General features: G+C 39.7%; 1 long non-coding RNA gene across 1 annotated transcript; it reads left to right on the forward strand.

Moving 5' to 3' along the window:
• Positions 1-376: 376 nt before the first annotated feature.
• LOC134299462 (uncharacterized) lies at positions 377-18,338 on the forward strand. The gene is made up of 3 exons (XR_010006682.1): positions 377-839; positions 13,089-13,296; positions 17,946-18,338. It is a non-coding gene; the product is annotated as an uncharacterized LOC134299462 (long non-coding RNA).
• The last annotated feature ends 1,545 nt before the right edge of the window (positions 18,339-19,883 follow it).

Below are 19,883 nucleotides of genomic sequence, written 5' to 3' on the forward strand. Positions count from 1 at the left end.
GGCTGAACTTGTTTAGCTTCCAAGATCAGAAGGAATCCGGTGCCTTTAGGGCAGTGGTTCCCAACCTTTGGGCCTCCAGGTGGACTTCAACTCCCAGAAATCCCAGCCATCTTACCAGTTGTTAGGAACTGTGGGAGCTGAAGTCCAAAACACTTGGAGGCCCAAAGGTTGGGAACACTGATTTAGGGTATTTGGGTCTCTTCCTTATCATTGGAGGAAGCTATTTTTTAGTGCATGAAGGCTTTATTAAGGACTAAACACCCTTGCAAATTCAGCACACAAAACATGGCTCCTTGAGTATGAAGATAAGCTATGATGATATCCAAAATAGGGATGTCAATCTTCTGTGTTATGCAATATTAAATTTTGCCTGGCTAAATACTTGTGACTGGATGCTGCCACTGGAAATATTATTTATTATGTGCTGGTACAGCTGTACCAGAAGCTCTGACTTTATTTTCTTGCTGCAAATGTTTGCAATCATAGGACAAGTCACCTGTCAATCATCATTAAGTTTGGTTCCACCCCTTGTTCAGGGCTCTGGGAGGGAAGGAGCCATTTTTAAGTCTGTCTCTCTTAAGGAAGCTAAGCTATAGGACGTAGACCAGCTTGTCCCGTAGAAAAGCTTCATATTTCAAGAACATCCGGGGATATAGAACATCTGAGGAAACAGAAACAGAAATTCCAGGGGAAAAGTCCCAAAAGCTCTGGTTGAGAGCTTACAGCCTCTCAGCCTCACAGCTCCTGAGGGAAACAGCCCTAAGTTTCTAAAGACTCAAAGAGAGAACAGCATCACAGATCCACGGAACCTCAGCTGAAACATCTGGAAGCCTTGGCTGGTAGGTCCACTCGATACCCAGACGCATTTGGAATCGGTAGTGTGTCCCACATCAGCTAAGCCCATATTGATAGACAGCCTGGGAGAGGTTATAAGAGGGTTTTCACAGTTATCCAAAGCCAATTGCCTGTCCCCTGGGGACAAGACTGAAAGGGCCAACAGTTTATTAAGGAAACCATGAATTGTTATTTGACTCCTTGAAGATTCATTATTTGTTCATCAATAAAGACTTTGTTATTTCATTAAAGACTCAAAAGACCATCCTTCTTCAGGGAAATCCCCAAGAACTTCTCTTTAGGCACCCTGGCTTCCCACTGGGCATAAAGTATACATCCTATACAAAAAGACAATAGTTCCAGGCCCAGCGCATGACAGAACATATTAAATAATACTTCTTTGGTTGGAGGACAAACAATAGATGCATGATTAGCAGTAACCATTATGTTCTTCCCTTTGGCTGGAAAACTTTCCACCGCTCTGTCCTTGAGTGGTGTCTTGTTTCAGACTCAACACTCAAGATACACACTGCTACCATTCCATGTTGTGAACATTTGTTGGCATTAGTGGTGGCATTTAAAGCTTTAAGCAGCTCGTACCAGGCTATCTAATGGGTCATTTTCTTCCATGAGTATTAGCTAGCTCATTAAAATCCATCATTAAGGTTGTCTTTTATACTCCACCCAGATAAGATGGCCATTTAAACTATTCTAAAATAATGAAAATTCATCACTAAGCAAATGGGCAGATGTTTTCAGAATATTTCCATGTACTAATTTGTGCTTAGCGATCTGATGATTTATACATTTATTTTAAATAGAAATACAGTACATCTCACCTGAATGTGGAAAAATGTTGTCAAAATGTGGAAAAAGTGTGTGGGGTTATTGCCCCCTTATAAAAATTCTGTCTCACAATTAAAATTTCCATAAGTCCCCAAATTTCTAGTTTTGTAGAAAGTAGAGCATAGAAGATTACACCCACCTAGAAGTCTTTTACAGTCAGCCCATTGCATTTGCAAGTTTCAGCTCTGAGGATTTTATTATAGTAGAGTCTCACTTATCCAACACTCGCTTATCCAACGTTCTGGATTATCCAATGCATTTTTGTAATCAATCTTTTCAATATATCATGATATTTTGGTGCTAAATTCGTAAATACAGTAATTACTACATAGCATTACTGCGTATTGAACTACTTTTTCTGTCAAATTTGTTGTTAAACATGATGTTTTGGTGCTTAATTTGTAAAATCATAACCTAATTTGATGTGTAATAGGCTTTTCCTTAATCCCTCCTTATTATCCAACATATTCGCTTATCCAACGTTCTGCCGGCCTGTTTATGTTGGATAAGTGAGACTCTACTGTATATTATTCACAAATTTGATTAATACATTCTCTTTAGGAATCTATGGGTTCTTCAGGAGGACCCTATGGTCACGATTTGTCAGAAGCTGACCATGGAATCATCCTGGAGGATCTAAAGATTCCTACAAATGTGTTGTTCTAGTTAAAAAAAATTAGGATTTTAAAAATCCACTTTTTCCCCACTTTTGCAAGGACCTTGTGCCTCTAATACCTGCAAAAGTGGAGGGTCCACTGTATTTACTATTTTTGCCTACCCTTTTCTTTAGAGGACTACACTTTATTTATAAATGCTCAACTATAGTTTTAAGTTAACACAATGCTAGAAATTTGGGGACTTCATAGTGTATGTGCATGAATTATTATTAAGGTGCATTTCAACTTCGCTATAGCTGGACTGATGTTACCTGCTCATGTGGAATGTCAAAGCTCCCTTCCTCTTGATTTATATTATTGTCTTTAAATAGGGCTTGCATTAGATATCCCATCAAAAAGAGGGTGCCTTCAGTAAAAGGACCATTCCCTGACACCTCTTCAAGTCTAAGCCTGTAGTCTGTAAAGTAAGACTCATGACTACCCTGTAGCACATGAGACTCAAGGGTGGAACTCAGGAGAAAGGTATAGACTCTGGAACTTCATTTGGCAGAACCATGTTTAACTTTTGCCTCCAGGAACCTTATTACATTAGGGATTTCACCATCCTGGGATGCTTGGAAGACGCTGGGAGGACAACCTGCTGGATGACATCAGATTATGCACAAGTAATCCTAGGACATTGGAAAGAGAATACAGGATGAAAAATGGGGCTAGTGCTAGGGGAAGCCGGGCAGCAACTATTTCCCCCATGGAATGGGTAAATGGATGATATGGGGCATGGGGCACCTGCCGGATTTGCCATGATGCATGGCAAATCCCTTCACTATCATCCATAAATTGGACCTCAGTGTGATGAAGTCCCTTGACTACCATCATTTCACAGAAGATTTTTCTTCTTTGGCCACCTCCTAAATGTACTTTCTGGATCTTAAATGTTTACCCCTTTTCTCTTATTTAATTTTTATCTTTTTCAAATAAATACTGGGTGTTGTTGTCATCATGACAAGCTACCTTGAAAACTTTGTAAAAAAAAGTTTCAATGTTGAAATAAAATAACAAAATCTCTCTCTCAGCAGCTTGGCTGGCAAGAATTTTGCCCTCAGGATTGATAACTTGGCAGATCTCTCTGTTCACAGTCACCTTTTATTTACCAGGTCAATGATTTTTTTTTTTTGCCAAGGAGAAGTAGCACCTTATTAGCACAATAGTTCATAGTGAGAATTGTGGAAGAGACTGAATAAAATGGCAGCGGGAACTGGATGTGCTCCATCACTTCTTAGAAGAAAGCCCTCCCTTGCCACTGAAATGCAAAATTAAAATGAAGGGTATTTTTATTCCCCACAGTATCAGAAATGTTTTTCTTTAGGAATGAGATTGTGAGTGTTTTTCTTTTTTAAATAACCCCACATCATATGGTTCAGTTTGGTGAGAGTACTGAGCAGAAATCGGATACAAATTCATGATGGATACCATCTCGCCCATAAGTCTCCAGCTGGCTTTCTCTGTTAGGTATAATTAGGCTGATGGGATTTTAAATCACTGACATTTGTACTCTGGTAGCAACATTATTCATATCAGATGTTTGTCCATTTTTTATTATGTACATTTTCAGTAATAAAGGTCATACACAACGCGGCTGTAATATTATCCTAAGAAGATTGCCTCATTTTAAATAAGTAAAAATGCCCATGAATTAGGATTTTTGAATATGACTTGATTTAAACTATGGGTTTCAGTTACATTTTTGTACTGTCTTAAGTTTTTTTTGCATATTTAGCAGAATATAAGAGTTCATGCTGAGAAATTGTAGTGCATTTGGCATTTGGAGGCGGGATCTGTCATTCAATTCTCTTTTAAAAGCATACTAACATTACTCATAGTCTGATATCTTATTGAAGGGCTAAAATTAAAACAACCCCCCCCCCCAAGTTTAATGGGGATTAAAGTCATGGTATGAATGTCATCTTTAAATTTATATGGAAACCAAACAAATTTCTTATGGTTTTGTTATATGCAATCTTTCTGTTTCCCTTCAGAAGGCAATGTCAATGCAGCTTAGCTATACTTACTTTATAATCAGTAAATTGCTAGTTGTTATCATTTACTGCTTCAGTAAAGCAGAAAGAAAAATAGCAACAGACAATGAAGGTTCCATATCACATATCAGGCATGACCGCACCAGCTGTTCCTTTTGCTCTATATAATAGTCTTTATTTCACAATGTTTTTGTTTTCAGCTTCTGAATTATTTTTCCTCTTTCTCCTCCACTCTACTGCTTATCAACAGAAAGTTATTTTCAGAAAGGATCAATATAGATGGTAAAGCCATTCATGATCCACCAGTAGTAGAATGATGCTTTGGAGCTCACAGTATCATGTTTCCACTGTTCAGTGTGGCTGGCCTTAGTGAATCATCAGCTTTACTCACTGTGAAAATAACTTTTTAAACTTTGTCAATTAATAATGTAACCCAGGCATGGGCAAACTTGAGCCCTCTAGGTGTTTTGAACTTCAACTCCTACAATTGTGGGAGTTGAAGTCCAAAATATCTGTAGGGTCGAAGTTTGCCCATGCCTAATGTAACCTCATGCCCGTGTCCAAATGGCTGGTAGCAACACTGTACGGGTATTCCTGATTAATCAAAAGTAAGAGATTTGTAATGGTTTGAATGTTGGACTACCAAAGTGCTTTACCAGCAGGCACAAACCAATCTCTTTGCAATGCCAGCAATACAGCTTAATGGTGTAATACTAGAAAATGTGGACCATTTCTGCTACTTTGCAGCCACTTTTCCACAAAAGTTGACATCGACGCCGAAATAAAATACCTTCTGAGCTTTATGAGTGCAGCATTTTTTTCTAACGAAGCAGAGAGTGTTCGAGGATCAGGATATTCTTAGAGATGCCAAGATGCTTGTTCATAAAGCAATTGTCCTTCCAATTGTATTGCACACCTGTGAAACAAGGACAACCTACAAATGTCACTCTTGACTTCTGGAAAGAGTCCATCAGTGTTGCCTTTGAAAACTCCCGCACGCCTCCAGGTGGACAAATGTCAGCTTTCTGAAAGAAGCAAAGACCACCAACACTGGAACGATGATAGTCCACCATCAACTTCGCCGGACTGGCTATATCGTCCGAATGTCCGATCACCATTTCTGAAAGCAGTTACTTTGTTCCCAACATAAGAATGGAAAATGTAATGTTGGTGGACAACAAAAGAGACTGAAAGATGGACTTAAAGCCAACCTTTAAAAATGTGGTATAAACACCAAGGACTGAGAAGTTCTGGCTCTTGAGCATTCTAACTGGAGCTCAGCTGTTACTAATGGTGCTACGGAGGCTCAAATATAGGCTGAAAGGGAAAGGTGTGCCAAGAGGAAGGCACACCAAGAATATCCTTGTTGTGACCACCTTTCACCTGGAAATGTATGTCCTCAGTGCAAAAGACCATGTGGATCCAGAATAAGTCTTCACTGCTATTTACGGACCAACCACAGGATTCTCCCTTTGGAAAACAATCACACTTGTCCATGAGTGATTACTTATGAGTGGTTTGAGTGTTGAAAACAAGGAATTGAATTTCCATTTGGCCATGGAAACCCACTAGTGATGTTGGCAAATCACACTCTTGGCTTCAGATGAAGAAAAAATCAAATCATGCTGTGAACAAATTTTGCGAAAAAAATCCACACACCCTATGAAAGGGTTGCCATAACTCAGAAATGAATTGAAGGCAAACAGAAAAAAAACAAAGTTCTCTTTAGCAGGGCTAGTTCCTAAGTATGCATACACACAACTGAAATCATGGAGGTTCCTATAAAGATGTGATCAAAGTGGCATTTCTTCTCAGGAAGTGGGAAAGCTGGAGATGTGAAATGGTCACAGTTTTCCCACGACCTGAACTGGGAAAATAAATGTTGGTTTTGGCATAACTTTATAGGAACATCCATGGATACATCCACACATGAACATAGTATGAATCTGTTCCTTTCTTGACCTTCTTTATAACTCTGCCCAAAGAGGTACCAGCCTGCTCCCGCCAGCTCTTGTTGGTTACATTGCTACTTCTTTACATGTAGGTAGAAACAGGAGAAAGGAGAGTTGTTTGAGCCTGCAGGTGAAGGAAGATGGTGTGTAGTGGCAGGGGTCTTCTGGGACAGAAGGGGCAGAATCCAGGCAGTTGTGGCATCCTGCAACTGTAGTGCACACCTCATCCTGCCCGAGGATAGGCATGGCCTTGATTCCAGCCATAGCCATAGAGAACTATTGAAAAATTATTTAGAGCTAGGTGTGTTAATCCATTTCAATTTAAAAACTCATGTAAGGTGAGGCAGAGGGGAAGGATGGCATAGTTTATAAGCCTATTCATATTTAACTAGGAGTATGTGCTACTAAAAATCCTCCCTATTTCCCTTGCAGCATTGGCTTTAATGGGTCTGAGGTTTTCACTCAATGACCTATTTCTATGCTCAATTTTTGAAAGTCTTCAAAAGATAAGCCATCTCCCCTTCTTGCTTTGCAGCATTGGCCTTGGTGTTCCTGGCCTTAATAGGGAGGCTGTGCTTGCTGGTCAAGGCCAAGGTTTCCACCTTTCAGCCATCCCAAATTCTCAATCCCACCCCAATCCCAATTCAGCTACAGGGAACACATAGCAAAAGCAAACAAACAACCCCCTTTTCCTAAAAACTGCAGAATAAAAAGAGTATTTTAAAAACATTGCATTAAAGCATCCCAAGAGCCCTATCGCTTCAAAACCAGAGGAACGGCATGTGTTCAAACAGTACCCAGAAACTGATGAGAATGAATTATTTTTCTAATTTGGATTCAACTAGTATCCAGATCAAACTCACTGTCTGACTTTTGCAAGCTAATTAAAAAGTAAATCCTCATTAAACACTGGTGAACATTAGGCCATAAGAATAGTGTCTTTAATTTTAAATCTTTCATAGAATCATAGAATTGTAGAATCATAGAGTTGGAAAAGACCACATGTAACATGCAGTATATATTCGATATGGAGGGAACATGATCTTATCTTTACTATGTTGAAGCTGTGGAAGCTGTAGGCGTTAGAAAGCTCTAGTTCAAGGAGAAGCTTCCTCAAGCTCTGGCCAATATGAAATGTCACCATTTTTTGTCTTATTACCCTTGCGATTGATAGCAGCCTACTTCACTCTTTATTTTTGCTGTAGTCCTAAGGAATGGCTTAGCAGGGATATTGATCTCCTAAGTCATCAGCAGAATGAAAGTTTTTGTTCTTTACCTACACTTCATGTGAATGATACCCAAGTGAAGAACTGATCATTTTAAAGATTTATCAATACTTTATATGAACAATACCCCTGTGAACAAACAGCATCCTAAAATGTCTATAGATTTTCAGGAAAGGTATATGTTCTTACTAACCATTCTAACAGATGTCAAGTAATATAACCTGCAGGAGAAAATCACATCATATTTCCCATAAGGACATTACATTAAAAAATCCAGTAGGTCTCCCAAATTACTCGTTAATTCTACACTACAGTGGCCAACATTGTTTTTATATTAATGGTTCAGGGATATGATTCAACAGCATATGATGCAGCAACCTTGAAGAAGTTAAGTAGATCTGGGTCCAACAGTGCTTGAGCAGGAAACCAGCCAAGGAACCAATATTTGGACTCTAAGCAGAAAGAGTAGTATATAAATGCGACAATTAACTATATGAATACCAAGGTAGTAGTAGAATTGACTACTGAGAACATCAGAGCATCTAAAGCTTTAAAATGTCTATAAATCTCATTGCTTGGGCTGTATCAATTAATTGGCCAGAATGAGACCAGGCTTAAATAGTCCTACCCATATCTTGTTCTCCTAATAAAAAAAATTCATCATGACAGCCGTTTCAGGCCACCATGTAATTCTCATAAACTAGGCTGTGCTTTGCACAAAACTTCCTACTCCACAGGTGGGCAGGGAAGTGGGAAATTTGCACTCAGTGGAACTTACTTTTATGAAGACATGCACAAGACTGATGTAGCTACTAATTGAAGACATAGCTATGCAAATAATGAGGTAAATCCTCATGCTTTACCTGTCTATAGTTAGCTGTATGGCATTCAGATTTACTATATTACAGTAGAAAAGAATTAGAGAGCGAGACAATTCTCATTTAGCATTAGAATTGCTAATCAATATCTTTTGATATTTGCAGTGTAGTGCTCTATTTAAATATATTTGTTACTGCAGAATGGAGTCACAATGCCTTACAAAGAATGAATGTACACTTATTGGTAAACCTGATGGCAGCCCAGAGCAGAAATGCCTTGGACTAGTCTTTGGAGTGACCACACACGCCCTCCTGAACCTGCTGCAATGGTCAGAGTCTATGTGGAAACCCCATTGACCTCACTACCTGTATCATCATAACTGGTCCAGTTGGCCTCAGAGTTCTGGTTATGCTCCTTGCTATTATGGTACCCTATGTCAATATCACCAGAGATGTTCATAAGATCAGGAAGAAGGAGACAACCAACCTCTCTATATTATTCTTGATTGTTCAGGCACTCCTGCTGCTATGAATCCAGGGCATTGGCAATGGCCAGAAACTCACAAGGAGCTCTGCATCTATTGAGTGTTGATGGTAGTGACATGGCCTCATTCGGTCTCCTTGTCCCTGTGCTGATGAGCACATGGAAATAGGGAGGGTGGTGGACAGCAGACTAGTCCAAATTGCATCTCATCATGCCATCTACACCACCCTGAAACTGCGGGGTTACTTCAGATTTTCAGGATATAGAACATTCCCCAAGTTTTCAAACCCTGAGATAAATCAGATCAACCAACTTTACCCCGTAATACTTACTGAATGTGTTGTAGTTGAGTCTGCTGGCAATATTACAAACGGTAGTAGAAGTACTAGTAGGAAAAAGGGTAATCTTGAGCAGGTGCCAGGTGAAGAATAGCAAAGGAAATGGATACGGGAGATACTTATGGCACCTTCTGAGGAAGACACGTTTGAAGGGTTTTCAAGTGATGAGGAGTCAATGATTGAAGAAGGAGGTGGGATGGATGTGAATAGAGGAACTAAGAGGGTTACTCGGGAGCAGGAATCAGATGAGGAACGGGAGAGGAAGAAGCTCCGGGATATACTTACTGCTCCCACAGAGGAAGAGTCGTTTTTGGGTTTCTCTGGGGATGATGGGTCTGAGAGTGATGAAAATGTAGAGGGCACATCGAACTGGACTAAGGTACAAGAAATAAGGGATATGTGTGCAGAGCCAACTTATAGTGATACGTTTGTGGGGTTTTCAGGACAAGAGGATTGGCAAACAGCTGATACACCAGGGTCATGGGGAAACATAAGTCTTGATAGGAGCTGGAGGAGCTGGAAGGATGATAACTGGGATTCACGTGTGATGACAGGAACAGCTGTGGGAGCTGACAATGGGGTGGAGGCCAGCTCATCTTCAGATAATGATGTGTAAGTTAAAAGTAGGGTCTGAAATGGGGATCCTTTGCAGAAGGTAAAGTGTCGTTTTGGCATAGATTTGTCTCTGTCTGTTTTTCCTGTTGGGCTTTGGGTCCTGGCTCTACAGCTTGGTGTTCCTGGTTCCTGTGATTCTTGGATTTGGACTGGACTATGGTGAGTGTGCTTTTCTCCCTTCCTGGACCTTTGGACTGGTGACTTTGGCTCTGTTTGATGACCTTCGGTAACGACGTTTGGATTGGCTTTTCATGGATGCGGCTTTCTCCCTTCCTGGCTTTGGATTGATTTGATTTCGGTTCCAGTTACCCACTTCGGATTGGCTATCGTGAGTGCGGCTTTCCCCTGTTCCTGGCTCCTGGTTTGACTCGACTGCGGCTTGTGTAAACACCTTGAAGACGACGTTAGTTTGTTTCTTCTGTTCTGTTGTTTTTTGAACTTTGACTGGTTTTGTTTACTTTCTGTGTGCAGCACTGTCTTCCAGGTAGACTGTTACAGCGCTGTTTGCTGCCAATTCCATTGACTGCGTTTTAATCCAGATTATCCATCCATTTAATCCAGATTATTTTTCGTTCTTCTTTTTGAGCCCAGTTTGGGCTAAAACTTTGAGTTTTGGTCAGAGACACTGCAGTTAAGTGTCTCTGAGCCTGTTTTTTAGTTGCAATAAATCTTTTGTTAAGACTGAGTATTGTGTGTGTGGCTCTTTAAGGCGCCTGTGTTCTGACAGAATGTGGTGGAACGTTGTAGGACCAACAAGGAGAGAAGTCAGATTAGTCCCTGGCTAGAGTGCCTGTGTATATGAGCCATAGATATGTGAGTATTTAATGACTAGAAAACAGGAGGAATTGTATTATTAGTATATTTGAAACTTTGCATGCTTCAAAATATATTAATATAAGGCTATTACTGAATATCTTCTGAACATTGTCAATAGACCTGGTTATAAATCTGTCTATCTCTTGATAGCCCAATAACTGGTGTTTTCTTCTGAAGGATGTAAAATCTATAAAAACAATTTTAAAAGATCATTTCCAAGAAAAGATTTTATATGGTAGAATACGACACAATAAATTTTAAAGCAAAAAACTCCTAAATATTCCCACCAATTGATTTTAAAAAAATCTAATTTAAAAGGTTAGATACAAAAACCAATCTCACTGATAAATGCAAAATCTAAATTAACACACACACATACTGTACCTTAAAATACTAAAATAAATACAAAATCAGAAATTAACAGCCTGCTACTGTCACAGCATAGGCGAGCAACTGCATGGAAGGACAATTTTCAGCCTCCTGGGGAGCTATACAAGCACATTTCTGACAAAACAGAGGTGATATGTTGTTATTTCCAATTTTGTTTGGGGCTTGTTTTCATCCATAGTAGGGGAGAAGTTCTGGGAGCAGAGTTATGCAAAACTGTCAATGTTAAGTCTAATTTTACATGATCTGAAGGCATTTTAAAACAAATCATCGCCTGCAAAAAGTTCCATTCTCCATATTCTAAGGAGTTTATAGCACACAAAATTACAAGCTTTGGAGGTTTCCTGTGGAACTGAGGAAGGCAACTATATTTTCTCCAAACTATTGTAAAGATTATGGCCTAAATATAATTCTTATTCCCAATTAGAGTAACTCTGTCAGCTGAATTTACATAAGAGATGATGTCCCATTCAGTGATTCATTTCAAATGTCCACTGAAACTAGGATAAACCATTTGATTTAGGATGAAAAATTTACAGCTAAGAGAATGAAAAGAATGAAAAGTATTCTGCTGTTACTGAAATTATATTAAGCTGAGCACCAGGTAAATCATTTTCAGGAAGGCATTTCAGAGACCACAAGCCACCCAGCAGATCTCAGGTTATGAAGTTCGCAGTTTTGGCCAGGTATGTATAAAGAACAGATGACAAGCTGCTGGATATGCGTATATTGAATCAGATGTAATATGTCCATAATGCCAAATCCATAGCTTGAGAATAGCACATGACATATAAAAAACATTCCCCGCAATGCCTTACTTTTCTGTGACAACGGGAAGATTAAATGCCTTACCCTTGGATGTGAACATTCCTAGCATCAACATATTATGAACCTTGGAATAAGAAATAACACAATGTTTCTAAAGGCTCACAACCTCTGAGGATGCCTGCCATAGATGTGGGCGAAATGTCAGGAGAGAATACTTCTGGAACATAGCCATACAGCCCGGAAATCACACAACAACCCTATTTCTAAAGGCTATTTGTAAGGGTTGTTAGATGATTTATTTATTTATGTCTATTTAATTTCTGAAAAATAGAATGATTTAAAAATATCATGTTAACAATATATCAACCCCAAAATTGCAACGCATTCTACTTAGAGGTGCTTTTGGACCCCTCAAGAGATCCAAATTTTTGTTGGTGACCAGAGATAAGAATAAATAATTTATTTGTTGGAAAAGTTTTCTGGTATAATTCAAAGTGCTGGTAATAAAGCCCTATATAACTTTATCCAGATTATCTGAAATATCATATTTCCCACTATGGGTCTGTCACAGCTATTAGAGGCACATTTGGTGACAACACAAGCCCTATCCACAGGATAGGCAGACTATTAATAACACCAAATTTTCCTACTGGTTGAGACTGTACAAACTTTACAATGATAGGGCTATAGTATCTACCCGACCAGGCTCACATTTCCGAAACTTAGGCAAAACTGCACAGCCCTTCATTTCCAAAGTATGCCCACAGTGGTGATTGGTAGTAGATACAAGGGCACCCTTCTGGCTCTTTGTTTCTGGGTTTGTGGGGCCCCAGAAATTGAAGATTTGTCTCACTATTTGTTTTCCTGCCCTCTATATTCTGAGCCAAGAACTGAAATCCTGGAGACTATTCTTCATCTCCTTCAAATCAATACGGTGTTAGAAAATATTTTCTACCTTTTGGCTGACACTAACCCTGTAGTTACTCACAAGGTGTTTCTTTTTGCCCTGGCACCAGAGAAAATCCAGGCAAGAATAATTTCTGATATTGAAGTTGACTGTGCTGGGGATGCTTTTAACTAATGGTGTTTATATCAATGTGTTCCCTGCTTAAATTGTAATAATACTTTATTAACTTTATTTTACCTGGTTTTTAACTATGCAAGTGCTAGGCCATGCAGTATCTTATGTAGTATTTTGGGGCATATCCCGCCAAATATTTTTAATTTATATAGGATAATGGTGTATTTTATATTGTATTTATGTATTTTCTGGCGTATAAGACTACTTTATAACTCAGGAAAATCTTCTCAAAAGTCGGGGTCGTTTTATACGCTGGGTGTTGTCTTATAGGGTGGGTGCTGAAACTTCTGAGCCGGACCGGAGAATCTGCAGTTGCCACATATGGTGGGGGGAGCTCAAAATTGACCGTGGCCGCATCCCCACCATATGCGACAACCATATGAAAGCAGCAAGGGCGGTGCTGTACAAGTATGCTAGAAGAAAATCTACTCGCCAGAATTCATGGAAAGAAGTGACTTAACACGATCCCGATGACAAGGTGAGAGGTTGCGAGAAGGTGTAAGTGAAGGGCGGAGCAAGCTGCAGGCGTCAGGGACACCCGGGGTATGGAAAAAAGAGATAGAGCGGCGCTGTGCCCAGAAAAATCCGCCTCGTTCACCCATCTGGCCCACCCTTGTATCCTATTTCCTTACCTCCTTCTCTGCCTCTCAGATCTCACTCCTGAGGACTACAGTGAAGCAGCACAGGCACGCATGTTTGAGATCTGAGAGGAATACAAGGGCGTGCCAGATGGGTGAAAGTGGCGTGCTTGTGCTACCACTCTGGTAGTCTTTTTATTTGGTGTATGTTGGATGAGGGATAGTCTTATATGTCGAGTATATCCCAAACTCTATATTTTAACTGGAAAAGTTGGGAGTTGTCTTATACGCCCAGTCATCTTATATGCCAGAAGCTATAGTAATTTGGTTTTAATGTATTTATTTGTTTGCCTTATGTGTGAAAGACCTATGGTTTAAGCATTGAATAAAACTTAACACTATCCACATGTACAAAAAAAAAATCACAATCGGCTCGTACTGGCTGGTTTTCTGACACGTGGTGTTCATGATGATTCACATCCCAAACAGTTCTTTGGCCCTTAAGCTGCTTTTGAAAGAATGGTTTTTATCCCACATTCTCCAGTGTGGAATACCTCTCTCCTCTAATTGACAGTTCTGGTTCCTTCTGTGTAATTTATGCATAATTTCCTTGATGTAATAAGAAGTTACCCTTCAGTTTGGTTCTATAGTTTCACCAAACAAATGCCATGGTTCTGTAGTCCTTTAGCTATCTTGGTTAAGCAAACCAAGTTGCTTCCATGGAAGACCAAATATATTTGTCACATTTTCTTCAATTTATGAAGCCTCTAGTAATGTTAGGGCTCATTCTACTAGGCAGCGGAGAGCTCAGTTCAAAGAGACTCATTAGAGCAGTGTAACAAGGAATTACTTTGGTAACTGCTTTAACTCTATCATCATCTACAAAGCACAGCAATCTTTCCTTTGATCCTATAAAGATAGAAGCAAGTGCTCTATACATAGTGTTGCGATGGAAGCTCAAGAGACTGTTTAAAGTGAAGCACGCCATAAAGTTATACAAAGCATCCAAATACTGTAGGAATGAGATAGAAGCCTCATGGTAAACAATATCCCGGCAGGCTTATCATTTCATTACAGTTCAGCTCAGGGAAAATCCTGGCCTTAAAAAAGTACGGAAGGAAACAGGAATAACTAAAAGGATCAGAGATGCCATCCAACAATCACATGTTTTGAAATCATTCACTGCAGGAGTTCAAAGATGTAGCTCAAATGTATTTCCCTTTTGTGGGTTTACAACATCACATTTCTCTCTGATATGTGTTCTTAGATGTCTTGAATTCTTCTAACTTTGCCGGAATAAATTCCTAATTAAGATATACAAGAGTACAGAGAAACAGAAAACAGGGAGCCATTCCACTTCACAGCAAAATACAAAATCCACCACTAATGCTCTTTGTGTAGTCTTCACAACAGCTTTTGGACAAACTCTCCTTCTTTTTAATTATTATATAAAAGATTAAATGTCTGTAAGTGTTGCTTGCTAATTTTTTTACATGCTAATCCATACCTGTGAATAATAACAATAATAATGATAATAATAATAATAATAATAATAATAATAGATTCATTGTCTACCTCTCCGTGCAGCTCAAAGAGGAGTGCATTAGGGTGAAAACAGAGATATAAAACACAACACTTTTAAAATACATATAACAAAATACACGCAAGACCACACCAATAAAATGCAGGTTAAAATCACAAGTTAAAATTGACAGATTAGGCTTGCTGGAAGAGATAGGTTTTCAGTTGTGTCCTGAATTCTGACAGCTAATTTAGTTGTCGAATCTCTTCCAGCAGATCTTGGGCAGCCAGTGAAAAGGTCCTTCTGGGTGGTGGTTGCCAGCTGAAATTACCTATTGAAACGTCTTCTTCTATACTGTACATCCACTAAAGATACCGACTCCTTCTCCAACCTTTAATCTGGCAGCCACCTGTGGCTTCTTTGTATTCAAGCTAGAGAAAAGGGGTTTTGTCAAAAACTAGTCCCTCCCAGGAAACACAATGCTCTCTGACTGTGACTAGTGGATGGATGCTAAAATTTACACATCTGGACTGGAAAGTAATGTGTTCTAAAGGATTAAGAATGGATTTATTCATGACATAAGCTTTTATGTTCTACATGGCTTGTGGAATGTGAAAACTTATGGCAAACACAATTTGTTAGTCTCTATAGAGCTACATCTTCTGTTTTTACTGAATGAGTAAAACATGCTTACTTCAATGGGAACTGTTATGCACAAGGTTAACAGACATTCTTGGATTGTATGAACTGATTGATTTCACTCTGGTTTCAGGCTGGGGCATATCACTGAGGCAGCCTCGAGCACTAGCTACACTGCCATATAATGCAGTTTGAAATTTCATTATATGGTCAGTGTAGATTCATATATGTGATTCAATATTATTTATTATTATTTACAGCATTTATATTCCGCCCTTCTCACCCCGAAGGGCACTCAGGGTGGATCACATTACACATTTAGGCAAACATTCAATGCCTTTTAACATAGAACAAAGACAAGACAAACACAGGCTCCGAGCGGGCCTCGAACTCATGACCTCCTGGTCAGAGTGATTCATTGCAGCTGGTTGCAGCTGGCTTGCTCTCCAGCCTGCGCCACAGCCCGGGCCCGGGGCTGTGCAGTTAAACCGATCATAGGAGTTAAACCGATCAATGCAGTTAAACCAATCATAGGAGTCTACATTGACCATATAATGCAATTCCAAACTGCGTTATGTGGCAGTGTAGATGAGGCCTCTGTTACTCTGACTGATGGTCCACTTTGGGGAAAGACTGAGAGAGTGCTAGCTTATTGATCTTCTTGGGTGTTTTGGCATCTCTTGATACCACTGATTCTAGTATCTTATTGAACTGGCTTTGTCAGATGTGAAAGAGATAAAGGCTGACTGCTGAAAAAATGAAGAGCCTGTGAACTGGTGAATCTTGGGTCTGGGAACTGAGTGACTTGCTGAACGACTGCATAATTTAGAATTATTATTAGATCCATCTTTGTCTCTGGAGGTCCATATTGACTCTGTGGCTTGGTGTCAAGTTTGGTCCAGATCCATCATTGTTTGAGTCCACAGTGCTCTCTGGATGTAAGTGAACTACAGCTCCAAAACTCAAGGTCAGTTCCCACCAAACCCTTCCAGTTTGGCCCCATTCTATTGTTGATGGTGTTCAAGGGGCTCTTTGATTGTAGGTGAACTATAAATCATAGCAACTACAACTCCAAGGTCTATTTTCCCCAAACCCCACCAGTGTTAAAATTTGGGCATATTGAGTATTCGTGACAAGCTTGGTCCCGATCCATCATTGTTTGAATCCACAGTGCTCTTTGGATGTAGGTGAACTACAACTCCAGAACTCAAGATCAATGCCCACTAAACCCTTCCAGTATTTTCTGATGGTCATGGGAGTTCTGTGTGCCAAGTTTAGTTCAATTCCATCATTGGTGGAGTTCAGAATGCTCTTTGATTGTAGGTGAACTATAAATCCTAGCAACTACAAATCCCAAATGACAAAATCAATCCCCCCAACCCTTCCAGTATTCAAATTTGGGCGTATCAGGTATTTTTTGCCAAATTTGGTCCAGTGAATGAAAATACATTCTGCAGATCAGATATTCACATTACAATCCATAATAATAGCAAAATGATGGTTATGAAGTAGCAACAAAAATAATTTTATGGTTGAGGGTCACCACAACCTGAGGAGCTGTATTAAGGGGTTGCGGCATTAGGAAGGTTGAAAACCACTGCCTTAGGGTTTGTTTGGCATGGATGTTGGTTTCATTCTGGTGTCAAATCAAAGCATGGCTTTTATTCTGGTCTTGAGGGCCTGAAAGGATTTGTCCATTGTGTACATGTATTATTGTAACTAGTTTAACTAATCATCCTGTTCTAATAAGTCACTATTGAACCATCTAGAGTGGCTAGTGAAAAAAAGAAAGGGAGGGAGGGAGGGAGGGAGGGAGAGAGAGAGATCGAGAGAGAGAGAGATTGAGATTGAGAGAGAGAGAGAGAGAGAGAGAGAGAGAGAGAGAGAGAGAGAGAGAGACTGCAGTTCTACTGCAGGTATTCTACCCTCCCTTGCACTATTAATTGTTGTGTACCTTCAAGTTGTTTCTGACTTATGGTAACCCTTACGACGGTGAATCTATCACAGGGTTTTCCCAGTAAGATACTTTTCAGAAACGGTTTGCTATGACAGCGCGGGTGGCACCATCTATATGTGGAACTGTAAGTTGCAAGATTTGAATTGTTGTATCATGCCTGATTTTGCCTTTTTATCCTGTAAATGTAGTTGGATTGATTGGTTATTTATAGCTGTCAATCAATGTTGTTTGCACCAGTTATATTGCTTCCTCAGCTCAATTGTTTGACTCCACTTCTTCCTGGAGTAGGACAGTGTTTCCTTTTTTCACTCCACCATCAAGCTCTCTATCTGGACATGAGAGAGAGACTTGGCTCTAAAAGCCCTTGATTAAGTTACCTCTCAGCACCAATTCTGAGGTTCTTACCCTTGAGACTTATGCTTCATGTTTAGGGCCAACCTGAACGACGTTGAGGAGTCTCAAGCGCCTTCAAATCAGTTATTTGGTACCAGAGGAAGACCGTGTCTTCAAACATAGGCCATTTGGACTGAGGCTGAGGATTGCTCCGGCATTCACAGCCATTGAGAAAGAGGGACCTGGAAAAGCTTCTCAGCTGCAGAGCGCCTTGGACTTAAGACAACCAAAGACTGTAATGTATATTTTCCTTTACCCCTTTGAAACTTCCAGCCTATTGCCTTAAAGGGATAAGCTTTTGTGAACAATAAAACCAGATTTTGAGTTATCTACAGTGTTTTGGTCCTTGGGAGTTCCAGTTTCCCTAAAGGAGGGCAAGAAGCAATCCCCTGGGGAAAGATGTCACGTCCATGCCTCTTTCGCTAAGAGTTATAGCCCTAGGCGCGATGGTACATTTGCCATTGCCTTCATCTGAGGCTGAGAGGATGTGACTTGCTCAAGGTCACTTTGTGGATTTCAATGGCTGAGTGGTAATTCAAACTCCAGAGTCATAGTATAACACTCAAAACTCTGCCTATTTTGAAAGAATTATAAAAGCATTTTAAAAAATAGGATCTTCTTTTATAGGTATTAATTTTCCTTTGAACTGTTTCCTGCTTTTTCCAAACACAATGAAACTGAAAAGGAATTTCTAAATTGGTACAGAGTAGGAAGATAACACTTCTGGATACACTACTATACAGTTTACTTGCCCGGGAACTTTCCCCATAATTCTTTTCCAGTGTTGGTATCATGAACATTTCACAAAAGTTGACAGGCAAGTAGGAAGAAGGACTCCTTGGGGACAGTTCATTAAGCCTACAAAGGCTGCCAAACATTCATCCGTGAAAGCCCTTTTGTGGCCAGAAATGATTGTTCATGCTTTGCCTCTAATACATGCTATATCATTCATCACTGAAACAGGACAGAAACAGTAGAATTAACGGAAACCACCATTTCTTGTTTTTTAGATTAAGATTACTATCCTCACTCTTTGAAATCACTTGGACTTTCTGAATGAACATGCAGAGGATAAACCTATCATAGCATTATAAAATTTTCAATCCAAACCAGGAAACATAGTGTGTACAGTATGTATGTACATATACATATCTCTGTGCAAAGTTTTGGCATATTTAACACATTTATTTATTTTATTTATTTATTTACAGTATTTATATTCCGTCCTTCTCACCCCGAAAGGGACTCAGGGAGGATCACAATTTGCACATACATGGCAAACATTCAATGCCATATGAACATAGAGACAGAGACACAGAGGCAATTTAACATTCTCCAGCTTCCAGATTCCTGAGGGTATGCTCGATTCCGGCCACAGAGGGAGCAGCTGCTTGATCATCCACTGTGACACCGAGTCCTTGATGGATGCTTCCTCTTTCCAAAAGCTGCTGAATGATTTTTATGGTGTTGTAAATTAGTTAAATTAGCTCCCCGCATAAGTGGTACCTACATTTCCTACTTGATAGCTGCAACTATCTTTCGGGTTGCTTAGGTCAACAACGAGCAGGGCTATTTTCTAATGGTCAGGTGCTCACTCCGACACGGGCTGGCTTCAAACTCATGACCTCTTGATTATAGTGATTTGTTGCAGTTGGCTACTAACCAGCTGTGCCACAGCCCGGCCCTTTAATGCGCATAGGTTGATTTACCCAAGTCAAGGGAACACTGAAGATCATAGCGCTTTTAAAAACTTTTAATGAAATAAACAGAAGCAAAAAAATTATTTCCAGTATTCTAGACATCATAGCTTTTACTGAACTCAGACATCACCAAATAAGAACAAAGACTCGGGCATCCCTCCCGTTTTTGGACTATAATTTCTGTCATTCCCCATAGCTGACTCCAAGGATTCAGAATCTGGAACCTAACAGGTGGGTGCACATGTACATAGACTAGGCAAAGTTCATAAATCATAA

Source organism: Anolis carolinensis, chromosome 5, assembly GCF_035594765.1.
Source record: "Anolis carolinensis isolate JA03-04 chromosome 5, rAnoCar3.1.pri, whole genome shotgun sequence".
Classification (NCBI taxonomy): domain Eukaryota; kingdom Metazoa; phylum Chordata; class Lepidosauria; order Squamata; family Dactyloidae; genus Anolis; species Anolis carolinensis.